The 11,044-nt window shown below is 31.5% G+C and overlaps 1 long non-coding RNA gene across 1 annotated transcript; it reads right to left on the bottom strand.

Moving 5' to 3' along the window:
* Positions 1 to 3,707: 3,707 nt before the first annotated feature.
* Positions 3,708 to 4,693, bottom strand: LOC145006326 (uncharacterized). The gene is made up of 3 exons (XR_013662863.1): positions 4,367 to 4,693; positions 4,113 to 4,179; positions 3,708 to 3,924 (listed from the first exon to the last, which is right to left on the bottom strand). It is a non-coding gene; the product is annotated as an uncharacterized LOC145006326 (long non-coding RNA).
* Positions 4,694 to 11,044: the final 6,351 nt, after the last annotated feature.

The raw sequence follows: 11,044 nt of genomic DNA on the forward strand, positions 1-11,044 counted from the left end.
GAAACTTTATTCCTTCTAGAGCTCCCTTAGAATATGATAATCTCATATTTGTAACACCGTAAAAATTTAAACAATTTTTCACTTTTGGAACCCATAAAATATCAATTGAAATCACAAATAAAAACATTGTATCAGTACAAAACCCAAGATCAAAATATATATAAACTCCGGTGTGCGTGTGTACGAATCATGTCGGTGCCTTCCCACAATCATCACTGGTACCTGAAACACATAACACTGTAAGCATAAATGCTTAGTGAGTTCCCCAAAATACCACTCTAACACATAATAGCCACTCGAGGTTGTAACTTTGTTGACCCTCAGGTCTAGGTGTCTCAGTGGGGCCCTCCAGCCCCAACTCTCTATGGGCCTTCTGGCCCTAACTCTGTGGACCCTAAAGTCCTAACTATGTGGACCCGAAGGTCCTAACCCTGTAACTATGAATCATGCATAACACATATCACAATAAATCATAACACATAAATAACATGCAATTACACTGGCATATAACTCTAAAATACTCTATCACATAACTCTGTTACCACACTAGGTAAAGTATAGTGAGAAGACTCACCTCGGGTATCTCGGTAATCTCTGACTCGGTTACGCTGGTCTAACCTCCGCCTAATCAAAATAAATACCCTAATTATTATAACTCTCAAAAGCTAGACTATGACCTCTTATGACACTCTCAGAAGGGTAAAACCATTTTACCCCTCCCACAACTCAAAATCCCCACGATAGACCATACCCAAAAAGTCAACTTTTCGGGTTACGCTGCGCGTACCAGATGTGTACGCTGGGCGTACCCAGCTGCCTCTCAGGATCGGGGAACACCACCCAGTACGCGGCGCGTACTGGGATTACGCCCGGCGTACTCCCAACTTCAGCACCGTAACTCTTTTTGGTCTTAAACGGTTAAGACCCACGTCCAAAATTTAGATCTGACCACATCTAAGCCTCTTAATCCATAGAGTTGATGACTTTATGCCTTTGCATGGCTAGATAAGTCACCAACTTTCACAATGTTCTATCCTTTAACTCTAGAAGGCTTATACTCAAGCATGACCTCAACTAATCACTAAAGATGGAAGCTTTATGGCTCTAAATCACTAATAGCACTGAATGGGGATAGATCTCGGACCATGGAGCACTTTACACTCATAAAGTCTCCACCTTTGGGGTTTTTATCCATAGCAAAAGCACATGCAACAACAATCAAAGTAAGAGGAAAGTTTTGAACTTTATACCTCTAAGAGTAGTCCCTTGCTCTGTAGATCTCAGATCCAAAATGGCACCTCAAGCTTTAGCTTCCAAGAACTCCTTTCCTTCTTCTTCACTAAGTCACCAAGGCACAAAAAGCTCAAATCAACACTCTCACACACTAAGGACGATGGGGGCTCTCTTTTAGGGTTTCACTCACTGATTTGGAGGTTGAGAAATGAGCCTTAGCACCCTTTAAATAGTGCATAACACATAATTAGGGTTTTGCACCTGGGCCGAGTACGCCCGGCGTAACTCTTGGTATGCCCAGCGTACCTTGGCAATAACACGTTCTTTTTAAGCGCTTGAGTACGCGCAACGTACCCCTATGGTACGCCCAACGTACTCACTTGCTAAACAAAAGTTCGCTCAAGGGCTAAACATGGCCAAACACAAAGAACAAGGATGAAAGAAGTACCTGAATCTCGTGGTGTTACAATATCTACAAGCTTGCTTCCTTCCTTGACTCCTTTGATGCACTGTCTTCACCTTCTGGCACATAAAGATCACAATATAAGCTTAAAATGCTCACTTATGGGGTTAGGGTTCTCTCAAAATGGCTAAAGGACTTGGAGGCTGAAAGAGTAAGTCAAAATGACACATAATGGTGCTTAAATACTCCACAAACCCTACAAATTAGGGTTTCACCCTGGCATGCGTACGCCTTGCGTACATATTTTTACACCCAACGTACTTAGGCCTGCCCTAATACACTTAGCGTATCCACATGTACGCCCAACGTACATCTCAAGCTCCCAAGAATTACCAGTTTGCCACTAGAGCTTCTTAGGGCCAATTCTAACAAACATCAAGGACCAAAAATGACATTTTAAAATACCAAGGGAAATATTTGAAAATATCTGAAAACGAGGGATGTTACAACTTTCGTTTAGATCTCGTCGGCTAATTTTGACTTTATTTTTAAAGTTATATTTTAATAGGCTTAGACAGTTAAAGTCCGTTAAAAATCCATAACTTTGTCATCCAACCCCCGTTTTCGATTGTCTTTATATCATTGAGCTCCTATCAACGAGATCTTCAATTCTCGTTTAGGTTGTGTCGACTGAAAATTGATCGATCTAAAATTTGATTTACGGGTTGTATACTGTTATGCTAAATCTTAGAAACATTATAACTTCGTCAAACGAAGTCGAATTTGAACGTTCTCTATATGCACGCTCTCGGTTTAACATATACTATGACTTTCATTTAGATCTTTAAGGCTAAAATGTAGTTTATCAAAAATTCACTTTTTACGATATGTGGTGTCTTGTCGGTTTAGTCGCAAAACTTCGACGGGTTATAACTTTTTTGTTATAAGTCGATTTTCAGCATTATTTATATCTCTAGAATCCTTGTCACGACTACTTTAACTTTCTATAAAGATATTGGGTCTAATTTTCTTTCCATTTTGATGCATGTTTTAGTTATTGTTTTATTATATCGTTATAAACACGTATATTGCACATAAATCACATAATATTCAAATAATTCTTCTTCATTACTTCAAAATAGGTTACAGTTATTGACCATAACTATTCAATCATTATAATAATGCTTAGCCATAAATGTGGACGTTACAGGTAAAATGTACTTACTTTAAAGAGCTTTTAGAGTACATAGGGATGAAGAAGATAGGCAGTACAAGAGAAAGGTATAAGGAGGCTAATCATGAGGTGAAAAAAGTTATGGTTATAGTTAAGGACATGACATACAAGGAGATGCATATAAGATTAGACACAAAATATAGAAGGAACATGAACTTTACAAGCTAGATAATGTCAGAGAAAGAAAAAAATGTGGACTTGAGGAACATTATGTATATTAAGGATGACAAAGATAATATATTAAGACAAAGACAATATATTAAGAGAAAGTAGGACAACTATTTTCGGTCTTTATATGATAATAGTCCTTTGATATGATTGTAAGACTTTTTATGGGGACTCTAAATCGATGAAAAGGGTTCTTGCTTTCTTGAAGATTACATCATGTGTCTTGTAGATAAAATGTTAAGTGGCTGACAACTTGTATTGTACTTTATATTAAAAACATAATTAACTTTGTTTAAAATAAATTATTTGTTTTATACTTTTCCTAATAATTTTAAATATATAATATTTAATAAATCAATTATTTAGAAATATGAAAAATATTTCAAATTAAACCAACTTATTGGCCCACACGAATAGGAATGGCAACGGGGCGGGTTCGGGGTGGGTCAGCATATCCCATCCCCGAACCCGATAGATAAATTTGGCCTCGACCCCGACCCGATACCTGACAAGTTTCTTATCGGGGCGACCCGCCAGGGCATAAAATTTCCTATTCCCGAACCTGAAACCCGATATAGACCCGAAAACCCGAACCTGAAACCCGAAAATGGAAAAAACTACAATATAACAATAAGAAATTAAAAGCTTACAAAGGCTTAAAATACCAAATAAGTTCTTAACATAATTGAACCAAATATGGAAAACTAAATTAATAGCAATAGTACATTACATTTAAACATTAAAACAAACTCCAAATCAAGCAACCTCTTCTACATCCCACCTTGTTGATCCACATAATCAATATTTACTTTATTATAACATGAACTTCCCACCTCTTGACTACTTTCAGTTGGAGCATGAATTTGACTGTTTAAATTCATATCCCCTGAAAAATAACAACCAATGTAATATAAAAAATCAGATACAACAGTTTGTTAAGTTCAAATTCGAAATCAAATTCTTCACAAAATCAGAACTCAGACTCATCAGAAAACAGAACTCGATTAAGCATAAAAAAAATTCAAATACAACAGTTTGAAAGGTGTGAATCAAATACAACCATATCTTTAATACCGTTAACAACTTCACAGGCGTGTCATCTGATGCCCAAAATTGGGACAACATCGAAGCTATGTTATGCCTATCACAAGAAAGAAAATAAACAAGTTGAATCAAATTCATTAAAAATGGGGCAAACATCGACTAGAGCAAAACTCAAATGAATCAGAAATCATAACTCAAATCAACTGAAATTTGATTAGATATGATCATGCGAACAAATTCAGAACAGTTGTGCTACATCGAATAAGCAAAAAAAAAAAACTTACCTGGATGCCTGTCGACTATATTAGAAATAGAATCAGCAGGTCTTTGTCGCTGGTGGTGAGCAAATGAAAACGAACGAGCTAGATGGCTAGCATGGATCATAACTTGATTTAGATTGCAGGTCGTTGGCTCATTGCTTGCTATTTCTGGTTCCTACGGTCCTGCCTGCCACAAATGAAAACGAACGAGGCAGATGAGACTTCCAAGGGGTCGAAAACTCCACTTATTTTCCGATCGAGAGAAGAAAATACAAATGAAAATTTAATTATGTCAATTTTTGTTGTCGGCTGGAAATTGGAATGGAAGAGAAAAGGATACATGATTTTAGGTTAGAGGTTTGAAGGTTGATATATATATATATATATATATATATATATATATATATATATATATATATATATATATATATATATATTAGATGTGTGCCCACACAAAATGACAGTGATAAATAGTTTTCTTTGGCGAATATTTTCTTACGCGGAAATAATTATTACATTTTTGTATTAGTTATTATGTAATAAAAAATTACCACTTTTAATTAATATATTTATGTTTATATTGTCTATTTATGTTATTAGTGTAAATTAGTTCATATCGGAGTTTACTTTAAGAAATGTAAATTAATTTATATACATGACTTTAACAAGTTAGAATCTTCATCTTGCTCTAAATTGAATTTGTTAATTACTTTTTCAATTTAAATATTCAAACTTTTGGCAAGTATTAATGAATTATTTATGAATAATTGATTTGTACAAAAAACTTTGTAAGTTATATCTATTAAAATTCAAGATATGACTAATATGCTTTAATAAAGCATATATATATATATATATATATATATATATATATATATATATATATATATATATATATATATATATATATATATGGGAAAAGAGAATATACATTACAACCCCACCTAAGCTTAGGTACTAAACCTCTTGAAAATACATTGTTTTACTATATAAAGATTACGGTTAATGGATTCACGATTAATACTTCAAAATGTATATTCAAGATCGACACGATAGGGTTTAGGGTTTAGGGTTTAGATTTAGGGTTTAGGTTTAGGTTTAGGTTTAGGGTTTAGGGTTTTGGGTTTAGATTTAGCGTTTAGTGTTTAGGTTTAGGGTTTAGGGTTTAGGGTTTAGATTTAGGGTTTAGGGTTTAGGGTTTAAATTTAGGGTTTAGGGTTTAGTAATGTTCAATTGGGTGAAGTAATAAACGATAATTGAGGAAAGAAAACAGGGATGGTAAAACGATAATGAAAGAAAGAAATGTTGTGGAGGATGATATATTTACCAATTGAAACCAAACCGGGTATATCTAGCATGTTAAAACGATATATTTTAGAAGTTTAGTACCTAAGCTTAGGTGGGGCTGTAATGTATATTCCCTATCCCCTATATATATATATATATATATATATATATATATATATATATATATATATATATATATATATATATATATATATATATATATATATATATATGGAAAAAGTGAATATACTCTCAAGGGTGTATAACATTACATACCCACTTATTAAAACTATGTAGTTTTGATTAGAGGTAATTTTCTGAAAAATAAAAAAACAAATTTCTTAACAAAGATATCTACGTTTCCTTATTCCCCATAAAATAGAAATCGATTCTCCTTGTTTTTCGAATGATTACATAATAATCGCTATGAAAACAATCAACAATAACAAAAACCGATTTCATATAATCGCAATTTCGACTAAATCAAACCACGACTTCACAGAAATCGCAATTCGCATAAAAAACAGTTGCAATTCAATTAACCGGTTTCGTTCAAACATTGTTGTACTAGCTCATCCTGTTCCATGATCAATTTCTTTCAATGATAGCCTGGTTGTGAAACAAAAATGTTTTGTCATACAATCACAAAAAGAATTCAAATAAATTGGAATTCAAAGTAATCAAAGTTTACAGAAAAAAACAAAGTAGGTAAATTCACATATCAATTTAGATTTTGAGTTCCAGTCAATAAAGTTTTAAGGTTTATGCATAGTCCATCAAAGAATCTCAGTTAGGTTATAAGTTATGATCACCAATGCATAACTGAGTAGTTATATGTGAGAAATACATCATGTTTTGAGTTAGAATACACTAGATTCCTTAGGTGCAAATCATATAAATAATCAATTAAATGCCCATCTCCATTATGACAAAAGAAATAAAAAAAATGGTTTTATACCTAAAACTGAAGACTCGTAGGCTTGACTATTATGGTATTATGGAAAAATTCATGGTAGTTGCCACCATTTTATTTTTGTCTTCATAGTCTATGCATTCCACAAGTTTTGTTTGTCTGTAACTTTCTCTTGTTACGTTGTGCTTTTGTTAGTGCTAGCTGCTTGCTTTTAGCATTTTTTTCATTTTTTATTTGACCATTTAAATGTATCTATACTATTCCTATTCCTACTAATGAATTAAATCAATGGAAAAAAAAACAAGGAGAAGTTGATGGAATATTACATTTGATGACAACTTTATTATTATTTTTTAAACAATTAGAAGGTCATATAAATTAAACATACAAACATTTTTTTAACTTATCATTGATACATTATATGCACGTGTATCGACAAATTAGTTGGATCCATATATTAACTTAAAAGAAACATAAAATTGGTTATGTGTGATGAATAACACATTGTTTTATTTATATGCTTTGTAGCAAGAAAGAATGGAGAAAGTCATGATGTTTGAAACTGAAGCAACTGATCTAGCTATAGAACCGTATATAAATAAAAATGTCGATACAAATGATTTCGTGGAAGAAACATATGAATCTGAAGAACGTAACGATTTCGATGTGAACATTGAATTTGACGAAATTGATATTTATGTGAACAAAACTTCACTCAGTCATTTAAACAAACACTTTGTGTACATTATCAACAAATTTATATTTGAAAATAATAAAAGACAGAAATTACCAAAGAATAACCTGGTATCGTTCACAAATTTCAGTGTACTGAGATTACGATAAATCTAGTTTAATTTTACCTAAGGCACATTCATAACAAAAGGCACACTAAGAACAAAAGATGAAATAAAGAAGTCTCATCCTGTGACCTGATTATCCAGAAAAAAAAAATCAAAGAAGATATAAGAACATACCTCGATTCTAAATAAGATTCGAAAATTTGTGCATAAACGAAATCAACGAAAATCGAATACAATCACGAAATCAAGGAAAATCGAAAATCAGTGCATACGACTTACGAGAACTGAAGCAAAAATCACGAAGCCAAAATCACGCAATCTCTGGTGTAAATCGATAGTGAATCAGAAAAAATGAAACGATGGAACCTTCAATGGTGAATCAACAAAAATCAAACGCTTGAACCTCAGTGTTATCAACAAGGATTCGACACTTCTCATGTTTTAAGGAATCAAATTGGAACAAAAGCCAGACACGCAAATAACCAAAGGACTACGCAAATTAGCGATCCGACGTCGTTTTAAGCATCGGGTATGTATGCTATAGTATATTCACTTATATATATATATATATATATATATATATATATATATATATATATATATATATATATATACACACACACACTAGCCGTTACCCGCGCACAGCGGCGGGGACAAATAGCTTCTTTCAACGATATTTTTTTAAAGAAAAATGTTATGTTCCAAAAGAAAGTTCATGTCGTGGGTGAGAGGAAGGGCGGTAGTCGTGATAGTGGTTGATTGAAGGCGAAAGGAGGCAGAGCGGCTGTGGTGGTGGTGGTTATACTGTCTTGGTTACTGGTTAGGGTTCTTCGAGAGTGTGTGCGTATATTTCTTACTTTGAAGGGATTACGAAGATAGATATTATGAGATTGTTTGTTACCAATGTGAGAGAAGAGATCCTCTATAAATTGTTGACATTGACCGCTTCAAATGGTTGAAGTGTTGAGATTGACGGGTTCAATTTGCAAATGAATTCTTCTATTAATTTGATATGAGATTTTTAAGGGATAAAGGATATGGTTAAAGTTTTAATATTATTATATTATAAATGGGTTGTACTTCAAGCTTAATAGTTTGGACGTCTTAAAAAAATAATATTATTATATTCAATCTATTTATAGAAATAGTTAGATTTCTTTTATAAGTAGTAAAGATATATATATATATATATATATATATATATATAGGGAATGGTTCAAATAAGAACCAAAAAATATTAAGAACCTAAGAACCAATTAATTTTAACCTATAATTAACAACCATAAGAACCTTTTATCTATAAGGCAATATTAGGCTTTTTATTATATTAACTAAATATGTTATTTTTGTCAATTTTAAAATTTTCATTATCTTGTCTATAAGGGTATTTACGTAATTAACAAAATCAAGCAAAAAGCAAATCTTTTCCACAATACGTCAAGATTATTTCGTTCAGATTCCTCAAACATTATTGGTTATTCATATTTCGTGACCTTCGATATAGAATCGATTGATTCTGTTCGATTTTCAAATATATAACGAGTTTGTATGGAATCATTACCTGAAGAACCATCATCTTCTAAGTTGGATATGATGTCTGTTCAAAGCGTATCAGGAACAGATGAATTGAATGTTCAATCTTTAGCTCAATCGATGACGATATTGCAACAGAAGGTGAATCAGAAGCAGGTATCTCGTTTCATTCTGCCTGTTACTAATTTAATCCGTTTTTAATTCTTATACATTAAAAAATTATTTACGTAGTTGAATATGATGTTCTATCCGTTATTAAGATGTGAATTGGTTTCCTTCTGTGAAATTCAGTTGTTTTTTATTTATAATATTTGTATTTTTACATATAATGTGAAATAAAGTTTAGTTATGTACTTGTTTTCACATGTAAATATCTGAAATAGAGTTTTTATTTGTTAATTTTATTTATTATTTCCAATTAAACTGTGAATTTTCCTTTTTTTATAATATTTGTATTTTTTGTTGATAAATGTTTTTTTAAGTATAATTACAATCTTCTAACTGTTATTAACCTGTGAATGTATTTGATTATGTATAATATAAATGTAATTATACTGTTAATTTTCAATTGTTTTTGTTCATATATTACAATATGTGTCTTCTAATATGATAAATAGTTTTTTAACTGTAAATATGGTGTTGTAACTATTATTATAATTGATTTTGTTTATTTATATATTTGTTTTCACATGTAAATGTTTGAAATAGAGTTTTTATTTGTTAATTTTATTTATTATTTCCAATTAAACTGTGAATTCTTTTTTTTTTTTCTATTTTTTATTTATAATATTTGTATTTTTTGTTGATAAATGTCTTTTTAAGTATAATTACAATCTTCTAACTGTTATTAACCTGTGAATGTATTTGATTATGTATAATATAAATGTAATTATACTGAGAATTTTCAATTGATTTTGTTCATATATTATAATATGTGTCTTGATAAATAGTTTTTTAACTGTAAATATGGTATTGTAACTGTTATTATAATATGATTTTGTTTTCACGTGTAAATGTTTGAAATATAGTTTTTATTTGTTAATTTTATTTATTAATTTCCAATTAAACTCTGAATTCTCTCTCTCTCTCTCTCTCTCTCTCTCTCTCTCTCTCTCTCTCTCTCTCTCTCTCTCTCTCTCTCTTTTAATATTTGTATTTTTTTGTTGACAAATGTTTTTTTAAGTATAATTACAATCTTCTAATTGTTATTAACCTGTGAATGTATTTGGTTATGTATAATATAAATGTAACTATACTGTGAATCTTCAATTGTTTTTATTCATATATTACAATATGTGTCTTATAATATGATAAATAGTTTTTTAACTGTAAATATGGTGTTGTAACTGTACTTGTTTTCACATATAAATGTTTGAAATATAGTTTTTATTTGTTAATTTTATTTATTATTTCCAATTAAACTATGAATTCTATTGTTTTACGCCTTTTTGTCATCGTATTGAATAGATTTCTGTAGAATTATCGTTGGATTATTTCCAAATCAGTATAATAGAACGAAGATCGTGTTGCAGTGAATTGAATGAGAGAGTTTTGTTGTTTCGAAAAAGTCATGAATTTAATTAGGGTTTTGATTTGTTTCGGCATATTAAAGAATCGGGTAATATGTTTTGAATATTCACGAAATTGCCACCGTGTTTTTATTGCTTAAATGATACATAGTAAACCTTCTATTTCGTGAGAATTACAGCGTATATCATTTTGTGTTTTGACAAGAATTTACATTAATTAATTGGTTCTTAGGTTCTTAATCTTTTTTTATTCTTATTTGAACATATATATATATATATATATATATATATATATATATATATATATATATATATATATATATATATATATATATTCAGGGCGAGGGCGAGACGGGTTGGGACGGGCATCCCCACTCCCTAACCCGAACCCGAAAAATACCCGAAACTCCGATAAGTTCGCCCCAACAAGCCCTGAAATTTTCAGGAATCGGGTTTTCCTGTCAGCATCGGGTTTTTTTGCCATTGCTACACTAAAACGCTGTCTATCCGCCGTCTCGGGCTCCGAGTGGTTCATTGATGTAATAGTATGGCCCGAACCCATGGATAAGCTTGGCCGGGTCTTAAAGATACATGAGTTGTGAGTTGTGACCCGACTCCATTGCTTTCTAACGGAGTCATA

This window comes from Lactuca saligna, chromosome 7 (genome assembly GCF_052625555.1).
Source record: "Lactuca saligna cultivar CGN05327 chromosome 7, ASM5262555v1, whole genome shotgun sequence".
Classification (NCBI taxonomy): domain Eukaryota; kingdom Viridiplantae; phylum Streptophyta; class Magnoliopsida; order Asterales; family Asteraceae; genus Lactuca; species Lactuca saligna.